General features: G+C 47.4%; 1 protein-coding gene across 1 annotated transcript in view; it reads left to right on the top strand.

The window, feature by feature from the left end:
• Positions 1-3,760: 3,760 nt before the first annotated feature.
• LOC118944501 (tetraspanin-18-like) overlaps positions 3,761-23,869 on the top strand; it is an 83,067-nt gene continuing 62,958 nt past the window's right edge. Inside the window, exon 1 of the mRNA XM_036964152.1 lies at positions 3,761-4,201. The gene's annotated coding sequence lies outside the window, so the exon portion shown is untranslated. The remainder of the gene's footprint in view (positions 4,202-23,869) is intronic.

Genomic DNA, 23,869 nt, shown 5'->3' on the forward strand with positions numbered 1-23,869 from the left:
CCCAACGACTCGTCTCACCTCAGAGTGACACAGCTCAGCTGAAAGCCGTTCTTTCACAACGTTTTCTTTGGAAAGAGACTAGTCAAATACTCCCTTTTCACTTCTCACCAATCCCTCCTACAGTACACCAAACCCTGAAACCACAACACAACTTCTTCTGAAACTACAACATAGCTTCTTCTGAAACTACAATACAGCTTCTGAAACCACAACACAGCTTCTTCTGAATCCACAACACAGCTTCTGAATCCACAACACAACTTCTTCTGAATCCACAACACAGCTTCTGAAACCACAACACAGCTTCTTCTGAATCCACAACACAGGTTCTTCTAAATCCACAACACAGCTTCTGAATCTACAACACAGCTTCTGAATCCACAACACAGGTTCTTCTGAATCCACAACACAGGTTCTTCTGAATCCACAACACAGCTTCTGAATCCACAACACAGCTTCTTCTGAATCCACAACACAGGTTCTTCTAAATCCACAACACAGCTTCTGAAACCACAACACATCTTCTTCTGAAACCACAACACAGCTTCTTCTGAATCCACAACACAGGTTCTTCTAAATCCACAACACAGCTTCTGAATCTACAACACAGCTTCTGAATCTACAACACAGCTTCTGAATCCACAACACAGGTTCTTCTGAATCCACAACACAGCTTCTGAATCCACAACACAGCTTCTTCTGAATCCACAACACAGGTTATTCTAAATCCACAACACAGCTTCTGAATCTACAACACAGCTTCTGAATCCACAACACAGGTTCTTCTGAATCCACAACACAGCTTCTGAATCCACAACACAGCTTCTGAAACCACAACACAGCTTCTGAAACCACAACACATCTTCTTCTGAAACCACAACACAGCTTCTGAAACCACAACACAGCTTCTTCTGAAACCACAACACAGCTTCTGAAACCACAACACAGCTTCTGAAACCACAACACAGCTTCTGAAACCACAACACAGCTTCTGAAACCACAACACAGCTTCTTCTGAAACCCCAACGCAGCTTCTTCTGAAACCACAACGCAGCTTCTTCTGAAACCCCAACGCAGCTTCTTCTGAAACCACAACGCAGCTTCTTCTTGGCTGTAGCAACAAACTCCAATCTGAGTCAGCGTCTCTGTCCCAAATGGCCCCCCTTTTCCCTATAGTGCACTAGTGTTGACTAGATTCCTGTGGGCCCCCTGGTCAAAAGTAGTGCACTGTATAGGGAATAGGATTCCATTTGGGAAGTATCATGTGAGTGAGTTCTGCGTCAACAGTTGCTAGGCCAACGTAAAGGTTCACTCTGTCTTGGAACAAACAAAGAGGGTACTGTTGTGTACGTCTTTAACCTTACACTCTGTTGTCAAGCAATAATAACACTGTAAATTGCAGCAAATGTCTTTAAATATGCCAGTGTGTCTTTAAATAGGCCACTGTGCCTTTAAATATGCCACTGTGTCTTTAAATAGGCCCGTGTGTCCTTAAATATTCCTGTGTGCATTATCACAGGTGTGTCTTTGTACTGTAAAAATCTCAAGGCCATGTTATGTCCATGTCTAGAGTCATTTTTTTTTTCACCTTTATTTAACCAGGTAGGCTAGTTGAGAACAAGTTCTCATTTGCAACTGCGACCTGGCCAAGGTAAAGCGTAGCAATTCGACCCATACAACAACACAGAGTTACACATGGAATAAACAAAACATAGTCAATAATACAGTAGAACAAAAGAAAACAAAAAGTCTATATACAGAATCTTCACAGATGTGAAATGAAAATGTGTTACTGCCCCAGACAGTAGAAATGTTCTAGAATGCAGTCAGACAGAAGAAATGTTCTAGAATGCAGTCAGACAGAAGAAATGTTCTAGAATGAAGTCAGACAGAAGAAATGTTCTAGAATGAAGTCAGACAGAAGAAATGTTCTAGAATGCAGTCAGACAGAAGACATGTTCTAGAATGCAGTCAGACAGAAGAAATGTTCTAGAATGCAGTCATACAGAAGAAATGTTCTAGAATGCAGTCAGACAGAAGAAATGTTCTAGAATGAAGTCAGACAGAAGAAATGTTCTAGAATGCAGTCAGACAGAAGAAATATTCTAGAATGAAGTCAGACAGAAGAAATGTTCTAGAATGAAGTCAGACAGAAGACATGTTCTAGAATGCAGTCAGACAGAAGAAATGTTCTAGAATGCAGTCAGACAGAAGAAATGTTCTAGAATGCAGTCAGACAGAAGAAATGTTCTAGAATGCAGTCAGACAGAAGAAATGTTCTAGAATGCAGTCAGACAGAAGAAATGTTCTTGAGTGAAGTCAGACAGAAGAAATGTTCTTGAGTGAAGTCAGACAGAAGAAATATTCTTGAGTGAAGTCAGACAGAGACAGACAGAAGAAATGAGAGGAAAGATTCCAACCTTGTTGTGTTCAGGTTGTCTGTATTCCAAATGGCACTCTATTCCCAAACGTCTCTGTTCCCTATAAAAGTTCACTTCTTTTGACCATGGCCCATAGTTGAATAGGGAGTTGAATAGGGTGCTGTACTACAGAAAGGTCATTCACCCTGCCACCATACAGCGGGCGAATACGAGCATTTTGCGAGACTGTGCCTCAAAACCTGATGTCTACCTGGCCCACCACTCCACCCTGGACTTGAACAGTCTTTATGACCAGGTCTACCTCTACAAGGCTATGCACAGACTCAGTGAGCGTAGCCTTGCTATTGAGAAAGACCACCGAAGGCAGACCTGCCATGGCTCACGTCAACACCATTATACCAGAAACCCTAGACCCACTCCAATTTGCATACCGCCCTAACAGATCTACAGATGATGCGATCTCTATTGCGCTCCACACTGCCCTTTCCAACCTGGACAAAAGGAACACCTATGTGAGAATGCTGTTCATTGACTACAGCTCAGCGTTCAACACCATCGTACCCTCAAAGCTCATCACTAAGCTAAGGACCCTGGGACTAAACACCTCCCTCTGCAACTGGATTCTGGTAAGGGTGGGTCAGGGGTGCGTGCTCAGTCCCCTCATGTTCACCCATGACTGCACGGCCCAGGCACGACTCCAACACCTTCTTTAAGTTTGCCGACAACACAACAGTGGTAGGCCTGATCACCGACAACGATGAGACAGCCTACAGGGAGGAGGTCAGAGACCTGGCCGTGTGGTAGCACGATAAAAACAAAACCACGTTTGATAAAGTCCCATATCTACTGGGTGAAATACCACATTGTGACATCACAGCAGCAAGATGTGTGACCTGTTGCCACGAGAAAAGATCAACCAGTGACCAGTTTATTTATTTTCCCTTTTATACTTTAAACTATTTGCACATCATTACAACACTGTATAAAGACATAATATCACATTTGAAATGTCTTTATTGTTTTGGAACTTTTGTGAGTATAATGTTTACTGTTAATATTTTGTTTGTTTTCACTGTTGTTTATTATCTACTTCACTTGCCAATAAAACCCTTATATTGAAATGTAATTATATTAAAGGGTGTTTTATTGCTTAAGGCAATTAGTCTGGATGAGAAGGGGTGAGAAGGGGTTAGACTCAGGGGTGAGAATAGAGGGAGGGGAAGGTTTTAAACCAAGAGTCGTGATCTGAAAGGAGCGACAAGAGTGAAAGAGGGTGTCATAAATACCCTCCTGTCTCTTGAGTGCCCATCTGTGCTGCACCTTAAAACATCCAACATGAAAGAAAAACCTCACAAATGGATTAAATGTTATTTTGTGTTATAGGCTACCAAGAAAAAACACGTTGTGAAAGTTATTACGCATGATTTAGGTCCTACTGTATGGAACGAATGCCAATCAAAATAGCAGTTGAGTTCAAGCTGGCTCGAAGAAAAAGGCCCTATTATTTGAAATGTTAACAATGCTAGTTTTTAGTGGTGGGTGTGAGCGTCCAGTACTCTACCATACCTTCGAGGTGTAGCGTGAAGCGCTGCGCGTATGGAAACGGGTGGACGGACACTTCAACCACAGAGCGAACCTCGCGGTGAGGAATGAGCACATGACTGAACTGAACGCTGTTGCTGCGCTCGTAGTATTGGATTTATCCGTGATTATTAGTCATTCCCGAGGACAGTGTCGTAACATTTAGGATATATATACTGGTTCGTGTTCTTTAAAAGCTTTGGGAAACATATCTCACACTTCTCTCGGTTCTATAAAGGGTAAGTTTGAGGCGCTCTCTCCAATTCAGTCCCCCATTCCGTTCACGCAGTGATTCGAAATTGTATTTGGATATTAACTGTGATTTTGTATCCCACCCAATTTATTCAAGCCTTTTAATTTTTGTTATGTTACATTAAAACACTATGGACACATTAGCTTTTGAAATTGATAGGCTCAAGCAACCACGATGTTTTTATTCAGTGCTGAACGTTTTCTCTCAGACACTCGGGAAGTTTTGGTTTGGCTTCCATCAATTTTGACGATAGGCTAATGCACAAATAAACGTGTCTGTTTGTTATTTATTTATTCATTTAACCAGGCAAGTCAATTAAGAACACATTCTTATTTTCAATGACGGCCTAGGAACAGTGGGTTAACTGTCTGTTCAGGGGAACAGTGGGTTAACTGTCTGTTCAGGGGAACAGTGGGTTAACTGCCTTGTTCAGGGGAACAGTGGGTTAACTGCCTTGTTCAGGGGAACAGTGGGTTAACTGCCTTGTTCAGGGGAACAGTGGGTTAACTGCCTTGTTCAGGGGCAGAACGACAGATTTTTTACCTTGTCAGCTCGGGGGTTTTCGATCTTACAACCTTTCTTGTTGCTAGTCGAACGCTCTAACCATTAGACTATGTATTAACTGTGTATAAACTATGTATCAAACCATAATGCCATAATGTCTGAAGACCAATAGGCTACTATTCTGATATGTTTGTTATTAGGACGAGGGTAGTGAGAACACATCAGTCTGGGAGAAGGCTATAAAATCATCTCAAAATGATTTGAGCTCCATCAGTTCACTTGTGAGGCTAATCATTTACACATGGAGAGTATTTAACATGACAGCAACTCGGCCTACTATTCTGATATGTTTGTTATTAGTCTCACCGTACTTCATGTGTGTCTGTACTATAGTAATGACATCAGGTAATAACATGGAATAACAGCAACGAGGGGTTTGAAGTGTCCTGAAATAGTTTGTGAAATAGTATTTCCTGTTCTGGCCTCCTCTCACCTGCATACTGCAGCTTGTAGTCTACATTCAGTCATCACAAAGACAGCTGAAACCTATTGGTGAGACAATCTGATGTTAGAGAGGGTCTGAGGGGGTCTGGGGTTATTGAGGGTCTGAGGTTAGAGGGGGTCTGAGGTTAGAGAGGGTCTGATGTCAAAGAGGGTATAAGGTTATTGAGGGTCTGGGGTTAGAGAGGGTCTGGGGTTAGAGGGGGTCTGAGGGGGTCTGGGGTTAGAGGATCTGAGGTTAGAGAGGGTCTGAGGTCAGAGAGGGTCTGATGTTAGAGAGGGTCTGATGTTAGAGAGGGTCTGAGGTTAGAGAGGGTCTGGGGTTAGAGAGGATCTGAGGGGGTCTGGGGTCAATATCGACACAAAATCATTACAGGGAAAAAGCAAATGAAGGAATAGTTCACCTGAATGACAACAGGTCACATTGGTTTCCTGCCCCTGTAAGCAGTCTATGGACAAGATATGACAGAGAACCATGCTTTGGTTGAGTTTCCCTGGCACTGTTTCCACATGCTAACGTTTTTAGCATTTGTGGCACAAATCCCATTCGAGTCACGCGACCGATAATTAGCATTTTTCCGTGCGCCAGGTCCAAATCATCAGAAAGTGTCTCAAATTGATCGTGAAGCTCAACAAAGTCACTTATAGATGATTTGAATATGATGCTCGAAAAATGCTGTAGACATTGCTTCCCAAATGGCATCCTTTCCCCTACATAGTGCACTACATTTAACCAGGAGCCGTAGGGTTGGGAATAGGATGCCATGTTTTGGAAGCGACCTGGTAGCTAGCTGCACCTGGAGCTGTAGACAGGCAGTAGAGCCTGGTAGAGTAATCACATGGTTTAAGTCAATTACACACCGTGTCACTGTGTCTAGGCTTAGTGGGTGGGCGAACCAGCTGCAAAAGTTGTTTTTTTGAGGGGGGGGAATTTATCAATGCTGAAATCTCAGTTACAGTTTATATATATATATATCACAGACTGGAAGTGTGATCCCTTGTATGTATGGTCTAACTGAGTGGCTGTAAAGGAGACGACAACACCCCCCGTAGTCGTTCTTCCTCAACCCCTTCAGTGTGGACAGATCTGGAACTACATACAGGGCTGATGGAAGGTATGTGAACCCCTGTAGCCGTTCTTCCTCAACCCCTTCAGTGTGGACAGATCTGGAACTACATACAGGGCTGATGGAAGGTATGTGAACCCCCTGTAGCCGTTCTTCCTCAACCCCTTCAGTGTGGACAGATCTGGAACTACATTACAGGGCTGATGGAAGGTATGTGAACCCCTGTAGCCGTTCTTCCTCAACCCCTTCAGTGTGGACAGATCTGGAACTACATACAGTGCTGATGGAAGGTATGTGAACCCCTTGTGCAATTTACAGATTTATTTTTTGTCGTTTTTTATTTTTTTTACCATAATCTTTATTTACTCAGATCCAGTCTTTTTTAATCTGACATAAACAGGTTTATATGTACCAATACAATGTAGTAAGAAAAACAACATTAAAAAATAAATTAATGCAAAAAAACAAGTGAACCTCGAGTTGCATTGGGTTAAATCAAGTAGTTAATAAGTAGAATCAGGTGGGTCAATAATTGGGTATCAAATGAACCAATCAAAGGAGAGATGGTTAGGGGGGCGGGACTCTGATAAATAGAGAGATACCTGCTCAGTTTAGTGTTACCCGTCCAGGTGAATGCAAAGCAGACCATACAGAGAGGAAAGGAGATCAGAGGACATCAGGATGAGGGTAGTGAGAACACATCAGTCTGGGAGAAGGCTGTAAAATCATCTCAAAATGATTTGATCTCCATCAGTGAGGCTAATCATTTACAAATGGAGAGTATTTAACATGACAGCAACTCGGCCTAGAAGTGGACGCCCTTCCAAAGTATCCCAAAGAGCCACAGGAACAATCATAAATCAGGTAAAAGCCAACCCAAAACATAACATCTAGAGATGTGCGGACCTCCCTTGCTGCGTCTCAGGTAACTGTGCTTCAACAATAAGGAGAACACTGAATCAAAATGCCACCCGTGGTAGGGTTGCTAGGGAGAAAGGCTCTGCTGTTAAAAACACTGAATCAAAATGCCACCCGTGGTAGGGTTGCTAGGGAGAAAGGCTCTGCTGTTAAAAACACTGAATCAAAATGCCACCCGTGGTAGGGTTGCTAGGGAGAAAGGCTCTGCTGTTAAAAACACTGAATCAAAATGCCACCCGTGGTAGGGTTGCTAGGGAGAAAGGCTCTGCTGTTAAAAACACTGAATCAAAATGCCACCCGTGGTAGGGTTGCTAGGAAGAAAGGCTCTGCTGTTAAAAACACTGAATCAAAATGCCACCTGTGGTAGGGTTGCTAGGGAGAAAGGCTCTGCTGTTAAAAACACTGAATCAAAATGCCACCCGTGGTAGGGTTGCTAGGGAGAAAGGCTCTGCTGTTAAAAACACTGAATCAAAATGCCACCCGTGGTAGGGTTGCTATGGAGAAAGGCTCTGCTGTTAAAAACACTGAATCAAAATGCCACCCGTGGTAGGGTTGCTAGGGAGAAAGGCTCTGCTGTTAAAAACACTGAATCAAAATGCCACCCGTGGTAGGGTTGCTAGGGAGAAAGGCTCTGCTGTTAAAAACACTGAATCAAAATGCCACCCGTGGTAGGGTTGCTAGGGAGAAAGGCTCTGCTGTTAAAAACACTGAATCAAAATGCCACCCGTGGTAGGGTTGCTAGGAAGAAAGGCTCTGCTGTTAAAAACACTGAATCAAAATGCCACCCGTGGTAGGGTTGCTAGGGAGAAAGGCTCTGCTGTTAAAAACACTGAATCAAAATGCCACCCGTGGTAGGGTTGCTAGGGAGAAAGGCTCTGCTGTTAAAAACACTGAATCAAAATGCCACCCGTGGTAGGGTTGCTAGGGAGAAAGGCTCTGCTGTTAAAAACACTGAATCAAAATGCCACCCGTGGTAGGGTTGCTAGGGAGAAAGGCTCTGCTGTTAAAAACACTGAATCAAAATGCCACCCGTGGTAGGGTTGCTAGGGAGAAAGGCTCTGCTGTTAAAAACACTGAATCAAAATGCCACCCGTGGTAGGGTTGCTAGGAGGAAAGGCTCTGCTGTTAAAAACACTGAATCAAAATGCCACCCGTGGTAGGGTTGCTAGGGAGAAAGGCTCTGCTGTTAAAAACACTGAATCAAAATGCCACCCGTGGTAGGGTTGCTAGGGAGAAAGGCCCTGCTGTTAAAAACACTGAATCAAAATGCCACCCGTGGTAGGGTTGCTAGGAGGAAAGGCTCTGCTGTTAAAAACACTGAATCAAAATGCCACCCGTGGTAGGGTTGCTAGGGAGAAAGGCTCTGCTGTTAAAAACACTGAATCAAAATGCCACCCGTGGTAGGGTTGCTAGGGAGAAAGGCTCTGCTGTTAAAAACACTGAATCAAAATGCCACCCGTGGTAGGGTTGCTAGGAAGAAAGGCTCTGCTGTTAAAAAAATAACCAAACTGCCCGTCTTAACTTGGTCAGAAACCACCTGGACAAACCTGAAGTCCATACTCTGGACCGTGCATCATGTCCCAAATGGACCTTTTTGGGCACAAGCAACACCGCTATGTTTGGCGAAAACCCGACACAGTCTACCACCAAAATAACAGAAAACCCAACACTGTCTACCACCAAAATAACCTTATCCCAACACTGCCTACCACCAAAATAACAGAAAACCCAACACTGTCTACCACCAAAATAACCTTATCCCAACACTGCCTACCACCAAAATAACCTTATCCCAACACAGCCTACCACCAAAATAACAGAAAACCCAACACTGCCTACCACCAAAATAAGAGAAAACCCAACACTGTCTACCACCAAAATAACCTTATCCCAACACAGCCTACCACCAAAATAACCTTATCCCAACACTGCCTACCACCAAAATAACAGAAAACCCAACACTGTCTACCACCAAAATAACCTTATCCCAACACTGCCTACCACCAAAATAACCTTATCCCAACACAGCCTACCACCAAAATAACAGAAAACCCAACACTGCCTACCACCAAAATAACAGAAAACCCAACACTGTCTACCACCAAAATAACCTTATCCCAACACAGCCTACCACCAAAATAACAGAAAACCCAACACTGCCTACCACCAAAATAACCTTATCCCAACACTGTCTACCACCAAAATAACCTTATCCCAACACTGTCTACCACCAAAATAACCTTATCCCAACACTGCCTACCACCAAAATAGGCGGCCCAGTAAACACCACCCAGACCCTGTGTTGAAGCAGAAAGAGGTGGCCCAGTAGACACCACCCAGACCCTGTGTTGAAGCAGAAAGAGGCGGCCCAGTAAACACCACCCAGACCCTGTGTTGAAGCAGAAAGAGGTGGCCCGGTAGACACCACCCAGACCCTGTGTTGAAGCAGAAAAAGGTGGCCCAGTAAACACCACCCAGACCCTGTGTTGAAGCAGAAAGAGGTGGCCCAGTAGACACCACCCAAACCCTGTGTTGGAGCAGAAAGAGGTGGCCCAGTAAACACCACCCAGACCCTGTGTTGAATCAGAAAGAGGTGGCCCAGTAGACACCACCCAGACCCTGTGTTGAAGCAGAAAGAGGTGGCCCAGTAAACACCACCCAGACCCTGTGTTGGAGCAGAAAGAGGCGGCCCAGTAGACACCACCCAGACCCTGTGTTGAAGCAGAAAGAGGTGGCCCAGTAGACACCACCCAGACCCTGTGTTGAAGCAGAAAGAGGTGGCCCAGTAGACACCACCCAAACCCTGTGTTGAAGCAGAAAGAGGTGGCCCAGTAAACACCACCCAGACCCTGTGTTGAAGCAGAAAGAGGTGGCCCAGTAGACACCACCCAGACCCTGTGTTGAAGCAGAAAGAGGCGGCCCAGTAGACACCACAGGTGTCTTCTCTTCACGGCCGGGCCCTTCTCCATTGACAAGCCCAACGTTTCCTGCTGCTGAGAGCTCATTAGGCCACAGGCTATGTCACAAATGGCATCCTATTTCCTATGTAGTGCATACTGGGCCTTGGTCAAAAGTAGTGCACTATTTAGGAAATTATATGGTGCCTTTTGGGACACACAAACAGTGAAAGGGGACAGGTTTTTTTGTTGTTGTCTGTGTTCAACAACATGTGTGAACATGACATACTAGTCATGCTATCCTGCCATGTCCAGGTGTAGCTACTAGACAGGGGTCAGGGGTCAGGGTGAGTCACCATGGAAGAGAGTGTAGAGCCAGGAGTCAGGGGTCATGGTGAGTCACGTGATCAGTCCATCTGTTCCTTTCCTTCCTGTTGCAGTTTGACAATAAGGTTCTGCTTGTATCCCAAATGGCTAACTGTTCCCTATGTAGTGGCACGCACGCACACACACACACACACACACACCCTGATCAGTAGCAGTGCACAACATAAAGGACAGGGCTCCATTAGGGACAGAGTGTGTTCTATTGTTGGATCACAGCGTGGTGTCACTCTGCCAGCCTGGACCAGACCAGCAGAGCCCAGTAGGGGCTGAGGGCCTGAAAGACCGTCTGGCAATTAGTTTGTTCCCCTCCTGCCAGGCCAGGGCAGGGGACAAGCTCCCGCTACGCTGGCTGATCCAACCAGACCTCAGGGTTCAAATAGGATTCTGAAGAGAATAAATACTGTTTGAACCCAAGACAGGCGGGGAACAGAGGCTAGGCAGTCCTCCTGAAGACTGGCAGGACTAATGCAGACTGGCAGGACTAATGCAGACTGGCAGTCCTCCTGAAGACTGGCAGGACTAATGCAGACAGGGTTCCTGCAGACTGGCAGGACTAATGCAGACTGACAGGACGAATGCAGACTGGCAGGACTAATGCAGACTGACAGGACGAATGCAGACTGACAGGACTGACAGGACTAATGCAGACTGACAGGACTAATGCAGACTGACAGGACTAATGCAGACTGACAGGACTAATGCAGACTGACAGGACTGACAGGACTAATGCAGACTGACAGGACTAATGCAGACTGACAGGACTAATGCAGACTGACAGGACTAATGCAGACTGACAGGACTAATGCAGACTGACAGGACTGACAGGACTAATGCAGACTGACAGGACTAATGCAGACTGACAGGACTAATGCATACTGGCAGGACTGACAGGACTAATGCAGACTGACATGACTAATGCAGACTGACAGGACTAATGCAGACTGACAGGACTAATGCATACTGGCAGGACTGACAGGACTAATGCAGACTGACAGGACTGACAGGACTAATGCAGACTGACAGGACTAATGCAGACTGACAGGACTAATGCATACTGGCAGGACTGACAGGACTAATGCAGACTGACATGACTAATGCATACTGGCAGGACTGACAGGACTAATGCAGACTGACAGGACTAATGCAGACTGACAGGACTAATGCAGACTGACAGGACTAATGCATACTGGCAGGACTGACAGGACTAATGCAGACTGACAGGACTAATGCATACTGGCAGGACTGACAGGACTAATGCAGACTGACAGGACTAATGCAGACTGACAGGACTAATGCATACTGGCAGGACTGACAGGACTAATGCAGACTGACAGGACTAATGCAGACTGACAGGACTAATGCATACTGGCAGGACTAAATGCAGGGACAAGTCAGGGACAAGGCAGGGCTGAGGGAAACAGGGAGTCAGGGACAATGCCTTCTGTCACAGATCGCTAGGTTTCTGATATACAGTACTTTAATAAACAACATTAAACATATATATCAATGATCACCCAAACCAACAGTGTGTGAAGGTTCTCTTCTCTCTCCTGCTCTCCCTCGCTCTCTCTCCCTCTCTCTCTCCCCCTTAGCTCTCTCTCCCTCTCTCGCTTAGCTCTCTCTCCCTCTCTCCCTTAGCTCTCTCTGTCTCCCTTAGTTCTCTCTTTCTCCCTCTCCCCCTTAGCTCTCTCTCTCTCTCGCTTAGCTCTCGCTCTCCCTCTCTCCCTTAGCTCTCTCTCTCCCTCTCTCTCTTGCTTATAGCTCTTTCTCTCCCTCTCTCCCTTAGCTCTCTCTCTCTCCCTCTCTCCCTTAGCTCTCTCTCTCCCTCTCTCCCTTAGCTCTCTCCCTCTCTCCCTTAGCTCTCTCTCTCTCTCCCTTAGCTCTCTCTCTCCCTCTCCCCCTTAGCTCCCTCTCTCCCTTAGCCCTCTCTCCCTTTAGCTCTCTCTCTCTCCCTTAGCTCTCTCTCTCCCTCTCCCCCTTAGCTCTCTCCTTCTCTCCCTCTCTCCCTTTAGCTCTCTCCCTCTCTCCGTTTAGCTCTCTCCCTCTCTCCCTTAGCTCTCCCTCTCTCCCTTAGCTCTCTCTCTCTCCCTCTCTCCCTCTCCCCCTTAGCTCTCTCCTTCTCTCCCTCTCTCCCTTTAGCTCTCTCCCTTTAGCTCTTTCCTTCCCCCCTTAGCTCTCTCTCTCTCCCTCTCTCCCTTAGCTCTCTCTCTCTCCCTCTCTCCCTTAGCTCTCTCTCTCTCCCTTCGCTCTCTCTCTCCCTCTCCCCCTTCGCTCTCTCTCTCCCTCTCCCTCTTAGCTCTCTCTCTCCCTCTCTTCCTTTAGCTCTCTCTCTCCCTTTCTCCCTTAGCTCTCTCTCCCTTAGCTCTCTCTCCCTTTAGCTCTCTCTCTCCCTCTCTCCCTTAGCTCTCCCTCTCTCCCTTTAGCTCTCTCTCTCCCTTTCTCCCTTAGCTCTCCCTCTCTCCCTTAGCTCTCTCTCCCTCTCTCCCTTAGCTCTCTCTCTCACCCTCTCTCCCTTTAGCTCTCTCTCTCTCCCTCTCTTCCTTAGCTCTCGCTCTCTCTCTCTCCCCCTCTCTCCCTTAGCTCTCTCTCTCCCTCTCTCCCTTAGCTCTCTCTCTCCCTCTCTCCCTTTAGCTCTCTCTCTCTCCCTCTCTCCCTTAGCTCTCTCTCTCTCGCTCTCTCTCTCTCTCTCCCTCTCTCCCTTAGCTCTCTCTCTGCTAATGAGTAACTGATATGACAGAGTGATAGTCAGCACGGGAGGAGGAAAGGAGGGATATGGAAATAAACCTCCCTGACTCTTGATACCCTTAATAGTGTTGATGAAACGTCTGTCGTGTGTTTTAACTCAGCAGCCTGTTGTCATGGATATTATTTGACTGGGCACCAGAAGAGTAATGCTGTGTGGCTCTTTCAAGGTCTCCTAAATCTAATGGGATTAAATGAATCCTATTGAATTAAAAGCAGATGGTCACTGCTACCCCCCCCCCCCCCCCCCTAGCCACTTAACCCCGCCCGCCCCCCCCCCCCCATGGAACTGTCCCGACCCCCCTACCCCCTCCTATAGGACTGTCCTCTGAACCCCTTACCCACCACGGAACTTCCCCCCTCCAGCCAACACTACAGTATCTCAGTACAGACTATAGAACCCCTCCACCACAACAACAGAACCCCAGTACAAACTACAGAATCCCTCCATCACCAGAACCCCTCCACCACAACAACAACTGAACAGAACCCCAGTACAGACTACAGAACCCCTCCACCACAACAACAACAGAATAGATTATAGAACCCCCTCCACCACAACAACAACAGAACCCCAGTACGGACTATAGAACCCCTCCACCACAACAACAACAGAACCCCAGTACAGACTATAGAACCCCTCCACCACAACAACAACAGAACCCCAGTACAGACTATAGAACCCCTCCACCACAACAACAACAGAACCCCAGTACAGACTATAGAACCCCTCCACCACAACAACAACAGAACCCCAGTACAGACTATAGAACCCCTCCACCACAACAACAACAGAACCCCAGTACAAACTACAGAACCCCTCCATCACCAGAACCCCTCCACCACAACAACAACTGAACAGAACCCCAGTACAGACTACAGAACCCCTCCACCACCACAACAACAACAGAACCCCAGTACAGACTATAGAACCCCTCCACCACAACAACAGAACCCCAGTACAGACTATAGAACCCATCCACGACCACAACAACAACAGAACCCCAGTACAGACTATAGAACCCCTCCACCACAACAACAGAACCCCAGTACAAACTACAGAACCCCTCCATCACCACAACAACAGAACCCCAGTACAGACTATAGAACCACTCCACCACAACAACACAACAGAACCCCAGTACAGACTATAGAACCCCTCCACCACCACAACAACAGAACAGACTATAGAACCCCTCCACCACCACAACAACAGAACCCCAGTACAGACTATAGAACCCCTCCACCACAACAACAGAATCCCAGTACAGACTATAGAACCCCTCCACCACAACAACAGAACCCCAGTACAGACTATAGAACCCCTCCACCACAACAACAACAGAACCCCAGTACAGACTATAGAACCCCTCCACCACAAAAACAACAGAACCCCAGTACAAACTACAGAACCCCTCCATCACCAGAACCCCTCCACCACAACAACTGAACAGAACCCCAGTACAGACTACAGAACCCCTCCACCACCACAACAACAACAGAACCCCAGTACAGACTATAGAACCCCTCCACCACAACAACAGAACCCCGGTACAGACTATAGAACCCCTCCACCACCACAACAACAACAGAACCCCAGTACAGACTATAGAACCCCTCCACCACAACAACAGAACCCCAGTACAAACTACAGAACCCCTCCATCACCACAACAACAGAACCCCAGTACAGACTATAGAACCCCTCCACCACAACAACAACAGAACCCCAGTACAGACTATAGAACCCCTCCACCACCACAACAACAGAACCCCAGTACAGACTATAGAACCCCTCCACCACAACAACAACAGAACCCCAGTACAGACTATAGAACCACTCCACCACAACAACACAACAGAACCCCAGTACAGACTATAGAACCCCTCCACCACCACAACAACAGAACAGACTATAGAACCCCTCCACCACCACAACAACAGAACCCCAGTACAGACTATAGAACCCCTCCACCACAACAACAACAGAACCCCAGTACAGACTATAGAACCCCTCCACCACAACAACAGAATCCCAGTACAGACTATAGAACCCCTCCACCACAACAACAGAACCCCAGTACAGACTATAGAACCCCTCCACCACAACAACAGAACCCCAGTACAAACTACAGAACCCCTCCATCACCACAACAACAGAACCCCAGTACAGACTATAGAACCCCTCCACCACAACAACAACAGAACCCCAGTACAGACTATAGAACCCCTCCACCACCACAACAACAGAACCCCAGTACAGACTATAGAACCCCTCCACCACAACAACAACAGAACCCCAGTACAGACTATAGAACCACTCCACCACAACAACACAACAGAACCCCAGTACAGACTATAGAACCCCTCCAGCACCACAACAACAGAACAGACTATAGAACCCCTCCACCACCACAACAACAGAACCCCAGTACAGACTATAGAACCCCTCCACCACAACAACAACAGAACCCCAGTACAGACTATAGAACCCCTCCACCACAACAACAGAATCCCAGTACAGACTATAGAACCCCTCCACCACAACAACAGAACCCCAGTACAGACTATAGAACCCCTCCACCACAACAACAGAACCCCAGTACAGACTATAGAACCCCTCCACCACCACAACAACAACAGAACCACAGTACAGACTATAGAACCCCTCCACCACAACAACAGAACCCCAGTACAGACTATAGAACCCCTCCAGCACCACAACAACAGAACAGACTATAGAACCCCTCCACCACAACAACAACAGAACCCCAGTACAGACTATAGAACCCCTCCTCCACCACAACAACAGAACCCCAGTACAGACTATAGAACCCCTCCTCCACCACAACAACAGAACCCCAGTACAGACTATAGAACCCATCCACCACAACAACAGAAGCCCAGTACAGACTATAGAACCCCTCCACCACCACAACAACAACAGAACCCCAGTACAGACTATAGAACCACTCCACCACAACAACACAACAGAACCCCAGTACAGACTATATAACCCCTCCACCACCACAACAACAACAGAACCCCAGTACGGACGATAGAACCCCTCCACCACAACAACAACAGAACCCCAGTACAGACTATAGAACCCCTCCACCACAACAACAACAGAACCCCAGTACAGACTATAGAACCCCTCCACCACAACAACAACAGAACCCCAGTACGGACTATAGAACCCCTCCACCACAACAACAACAGAACCCCAGTACAGACTATAGAACCCCTCTACCACCACAACAACAACAGAACCCCAGTACAGACTATAGAACCCCTCCACCACAACAACAACAGAACCCCAGTACAGATTATAGAACCCCTCCACCACCACAACAACAGAACCCCAGTACAGACTATAGAACCCCTCCACCACAACAACAACAGAACCCCAGTACAGACTATAGAACCACTCCACCACAACAACACAACAGAACCCAAGTACAGACTATAGAACCCCTCCACCACAACAACACAACAGAACCCCAGTACAGACTATATAACCCCTCCACCACAACAACAACAGAACCCCAGTACAGACTATAGAACCCCTCCACCACAACAACAACAGAACCCCAGTACAGACTATAGAACCCCTCCACCACAACAACAGAATCCCAGTACAGACTATAGAACCCCTCCACCACAACAACAGAACCCCAGTACAGACTATAGAACCCCTCCACCACAACAACAGAACCCCAGTACAAACTACAGAACCCCTCCATCACCACAACAACAGAACCCCAGTACAGACTATAGAACCCCTCCACCACAACAACAACAGAACCCCAGTACAGACTATAGAACCCCTCCACCACCACAACAACAGAACCCCAGTACAGACTATAGAACCCCTGCACCACAACAACAACAGAACCCCAGTACAGACTATAGAACCACTCCACCACAACAACACAACAGAACCCCAGTACAGACTATAGAACCCCTCCACCACCACAACAACAGAACAGACTATAGAACCCCTCCACCACCACAACAACAGAACCCCAGTACAGACTATAGAACCCCTCCACCACAACAACAACAGAACCCCAGTACAGACTATAGAACCCCTCCACCACAACAACAGAATCCCAGTACAGACTATAGAACCCCTCCTCCACCACAACAACAGAACCCCAGTACAGACTATAGAACCCCTCCACCACAACAACAGAACCCCAGTACAGACTATAGAACCCCTCCACCACCACAACAACAACAGAACCACAGTACAGACTATAGAACCCCTCCACCACAACAACAGAACCCCAGTACAGACTATAGAACCCCTCCAGCACCACAACAACAGAACAGACTATAGAACCCCTCCACCACAACAACAACAGAACCCCAGTACAGACTATAGAACCCCTCCTCCACCACAACAACAGAACCCCAGTACAGACTATAGAACCCCTCCTCCACCACAACAACAGAACCCCAGTACAGACTATAGAACCCATCCACCACAACAACAGAAGCCCAGTACAGACTATAGAACCCCTCCACCACCACAACAACAACAGAACCCCAGTACAGACTATAGAACCACTCCACCACAACAACACAACAGAACCCCAGTACAGACTATATAACCCCTCCACCACCACAACAACAACAGAACCCCAGTACGGACGATAGAACCCCTCCACCACAACAACAACAGAACCCCAGTACAGACTATAGAACCCCTCCACCACAACAACAACAGAACCCCAGTACAGACTATAGAACCCCTCCACCACAACAACAACAGAACCCCAGTACGGACTATAGAACCCCTCCACCACAACAACAACAGAACCCCAGTACAGACTATAGAACCCCTCTACCACCACAACAACAACAGAACCCCAGTACAGACTATAGAACCCCTCCACCACAACAACAACAGAACCCCAGTACAGATTATAGAACCCCTCCACCACCACAACAACAGAACCCCAGTACAGACTATAGAACCCCTCCACCACAACAACAACAGAACCCCAGTACAGACTATAGAACCACTCCACCACAACAACACAACAGAACCCAAGTACAGACTATAGAACCCCTCCACCACAACAACACAACAGAACCCCAGTACAGACTATATAACCCCTCCACCACAACAACAACAGAACCCCAGTACAGACTATAGAACCCCTCCACCACCACAACAACAGAACCCCAGTACAGACTATAGAACCCCTCAACCACAACAACAACAGAACCCCAGTACAGACTATAGAACCACTCCACCACAACAACACAACAGAACCCCAGTACAGACTATAGAACCCCTCCACCACCACAACAACAGAACAGACTATAGAACCCCTCCACCACCACAACAACAGAACCCCAGTACAGACTATAGAACCCCTCCACCACAACAACAACAGAACCCCAGTACAGACTATAGAACCCCTCCACCACAACAACAGAATCCCAGTACAGACTATAGAACCCCTCCACCACAACAACAGAACCCCAGTACAGACTATAGAACCCCTCCACCACAACAACAGAACCCCAGTACAGACTATAGAACCCCTCCACCACCACAACAACAACAGAACCACAGTACAGACTATAGAACCCCTCCACCACAACAACAGAACCCCAGTACAGACTATAGAACCCCTCCACCACCACAACAACAGAACAGACTATAGAACCCCTCCACCACCACAACAACAGAACCCCAGTACAGACTATAGAACCCCTCCTCCACCACAACAACAGAACCCCAGTACAGACTATAGAACCCCTCCTCCACCACAACAACAGAACCCCAGTACAGACTATAGAACCCATCCACCACAACAACAGAAGCCCAGTACAGACTATAGAACCCCTCCACCACCACAACAACAACAGAACCCCAGTACAGACTATAGAACCACTCCACCACAACAACACAACAGAACCCCAGTACAGACTATATAACCCCTCCACCACCACAACAACAACAGAACCCCAGTACGGACGATAGAACCCCTCCACCACAACAACAACAGAACCCCAGTACAGACTATAGAACCCCTCCACCACAACAACAACAGAACCCCAGTACAGACTATAGAACCCCTCCACCACAACAACAACAGAACCCCAGTACGGACTATAGAACCCCTCCACCACAACAACAACAGAACCCCAGTACAGACTATAGAACCCCTCCACCACCACAACAACAACAGAACCCCAGTACAGACTATAGAACCCCTCCACCACAACAACAACAGAACCCCAGTACAGATTATAGAACCCCTCCACCACCACAACAACAGAACCCCAGTACAGACTATAGAACCCCTCCACCACAACAACAACAGAACCCCAGTACAGACTATAGAACCACTCCACCACAACAACACAACAGAACCCAAGTACAGACTATAGAACCCCTCCACCACAACAACACAACAGAACCCCAGTACAGACTATATAACCCCTCCACCACAACAACAACAGAACCCCAGTACAGACTATAGAACCCCTCCACCACCACAACAACAGAACCCCAGTACAGACTATAGAACCCTTCAACCACAACAACAACAGAACCCCAGTACAGACTATAGAACCACTCCACCACAACAACACAACAGAACCCCAGTACAGACTATAGAACCCCTCCACCACCACAACAACAGAACAGACTATAGAACCCCTCCACCACCACAACAACAGAACCCCAGTACAGACTATAGAACCCCTCCACCACAACAACAACAGAACCCCAGTACAGACTATAGAACCCCTCCACCACAACAACAGAATCCCAGTACAGACTATAGAACCCCTCCACCACAACAACAGAACCCCAGTACAGACTATAGAACCCCTCCACCACAACAACAGAACCCCAGTACAGACTATAGAACCCCTCCACCACCACAACAACAACAGAACCACAGTACAGACTATAGAACCCCTCCACCACAACAACAGAACCCCAGTACAGACTATAGAACCCCTCCACCACCACAACAACAGAACAGACTATAGAACCCCTCCACCACAACAACAACAGAACCCCAGTACAGACTATAGAACCCCTCCTCCACCACAACAACAGAACCCCAGTACAGACTATAGAACCCCTCCTCCACCACAACAACAGAACCCCAGTACAGACTATAGAACCCATCCACCACAAAAACAGAAGCCCAGTACAGACTATAGAACCCCTCCACCACCACAACAACAACAGAACCCCAGTACAGACTATAGAACCACTCCACCACAACAACACAACAGAACCCCAGTACAGACTATATAACCCCTCCACCACCACAACAACAACAGAACCCCAGTACGGACGATAGAACCCCTCCACCACAACAACAACAGAACCCCAGTACAGACTATAGAACCCCTCCACCACAACAACAACAGAACCCCAGTACAGACTATAGAACCCCTCCACCACAACAACAACAGAACCCCAGTACGGACTATAGAACCCCTCCACCACAACAACAACAGAACCCCAGTACAGACTATAGAACCCCTCCACCACCACAACAACAACAGAACCCCAGTACAGACTATAGAACCCCTCCACCACAACAACAACAGAACCCCAGTACAGATTATAGAACCCCTCCACCACCACAACAACAGAACCCCAGTACAGACTATAGAACCACTCCACCACAACAACACAACAGAACCCCAGTACAGACTATAGAACCCCTCCACCACCACAACGACAGAACAGACTATAGAACCCCTCCACCACAACAACAGAACCCCAGTACAGACTATAGAACCCATCCACCACAATAACAGAAGCCCAGTACAGACTATAGAACCCCTCCACCACAACAACAGAACCCCAGTACAGACTATAGAACCCATCCACCACAATAACAGAAGCCCAGTACAGACTATAGAGCCCCTCCACCACAACAACAGAACCCCAGTACGGACTATAGAACCCCTCCACCACCACAACAACAGAACAGAATATAGAACCCCTCCACCACAACAACAGAACAGACTATAGAACCCCTCCACCACAACAACAGAACCCCAGTACAGACTATAGAACCCCTCCACCACCACAACAACAGAACAGACTATAGAACCCCTCCACCACAACAACAACAGAACCCCAGTACAGACTATAGAACCCCTCCACCACAACAACAGAACCCCAGTACAGACTATAGAACCCCTCCACCACCACAACAACAGAACAGACTATAGAACCCCTCCACCACAACAACAACAGAACCCCAGTACAGACTATAGAACCCCTCCACCACAACAACAGAAGCCCAGTACAGACGATAGAACCCCTCCACCACAACAACAACAACAGAACCACAGTACAGACTATAGAACCCCTCCACCACAACAACAGAACCCCAGTACAGACTATAGAACCCCTCCACCACCACAACAACAGAACAGACTATAGAACCCCTCCACCACAACAACAACAGAACCCCAGTACAGACTATAGAACCCCTCCACCACAACAGATCCCCAGTACAGACTATAGAACCCCTCCTCCACAACAACAACAGAACCCCAGTACAGACTATAGAACCCCTCCACCACAACAACAACAGAACCCCAGTACAGACTATAGAACCCCTCCACCACAACAACAACAGAACCCCAGTACAGACTATAGAACCCCTCCACCACAACAACAACAGAACCCCAGTACAGACTATAGAACCCCTCCACCACAACAACAACAGAACCCCAGTACAGACTATAGAACCCCTCCACCACAGCAACAACAGAACCCCAGTACAAACTACAGAACCCCTCCATCACCAGAACCCCTCCACCACAACAACAACTGAACAGAACCCCAGTACAGACTACAGAACCCCTCCACCACCACAACAACAGAACAGACTATAGAACCCCTCCACCACAACAACAGAACCCCAGTACAGACTATAGAACCCCTCCACCACCACAACAACAACAGAACCCCAGTACAGACTATAGAACCCCTCCACCACAACAACAGAACCCCAGTACAAACTACAGAACCCCTCCATCACCACAACAACAGAACCCCAGTACAGACTATAGAACCCCTCCACCACAACAACAACAGAACCCCAGTACAGACTATAGAACCCCTCCACCACAACAACAACAGAACCCCAGTACAGACTATAGAACCCCTCCACCACAACAACAACAGAACCCCAGTACAGACTATAGAACCACTCCACCACAACAACACAACAGAACCCCAGTACAGACTATAGAACCCCTCCACCACCACAACAACAGAACAGACTATAGAACCCCTCCACCACCACAACAACAGAACCCCAGTACAGACTATAGAACCCCTCCACCACAACAACAACAGAACCCCAGTACAGACTATAGAACCCCTCCACCACAACAACAGAATCCCAGTACAGACTATAGAACCCCTCCACCACAACAACAGAACCCCAGTACAGACTATAGAACCCCTCCACCACAACAACAGAACCCCAGTACAGACTATAGAACCCCTCCACCACCACAACAACAACAGAACCACAGTACAGACTATAGAACCCCTCCACCACAACAACAGAACCCCAGTACAGACTATAGAACCCCTCCACCACCACAACAACGGAACAGACTATAGAACCCCTCCACCACAACAACAACAGAACCCCAGTACAGACTATAGAACCCCTCCTCCACCACAACAACAGAACCCCAGTACAGACTATAGAACCCATCCACCACAACAACAGAAGCCCAGTACAGACTATAGAACCCCTCCACCACCACAACAACAACAGAACCCCAGTACAGGCTATAGAACCACTCCACCACAACAACACAACAGAACCCCAGTACAGACTATATAACCCCTCCACCACCACAACAACAACAGAACCCCAGTACGGACGATAGAACCCCTCCACCACAACAACAACAGAACCCCAGTACAGACTATAGAACCCCTCCACCACCACAACAACAGAACCCCAGTACAGACTATAGAACCCTTCCACCACAACAACAACAGAACCCCAGTACGGACTATAGAACCCCTCCACCACAACAACAACAGAACCCCAGTACAGACTATAGAACCCCTCCACCACCACAACAACAACAGAACCCCAGTACAGACTATAGAACCCCTCCACCACCACAACAACAACAGAACCCCAGTACAGACTATAGAACCCCTCCACCACAACAACAACAGAACCCCAGTACAGATTATAGAACCCCTCCACCACCACAACAACAGAACCCCAGTACAGACTATAGAACCCCTCCACCACAACAACAACAGAACCCCAGTACAGACTATAGAACCACTCCACCACAACAACACAACAGAACCCCAGTACAGACTATAGAACCCCTCCACCACCACAACGACAGAACAGACTATAGAACCCCTCCACCACAACAACAGAACCCCAGTACAGACTATAGAACCCATCCACCACAATAACAGAAGCCCAGTACAGACTATAGAACCCCTCCACCACCACAACAACAACAGAACCACAGTACAGACTATAGAGCCCCTCCACCACAACAACAGAACCCCAGTACGGACTATAGAACCCCTCCACCACCACAACAACAGAACAGAATATAGAACCCCTCCACCACAACA

Source organism: Oncorhynchus mykiss, chromosome 26 (assembly GCF_013265735.2).
Source record: "Oncorhynchus mykiss isolate Arlee chromosome 26, USDA_OmykA_1.1, whole genome shotgun sequence".
Lineage (NCBI taxonomy): Eukaryota > Metazoa > Chordata > Actinopteri > Salmoniformes > Salmonidae > Oncorhynchus > Oncorhynchus mykiss.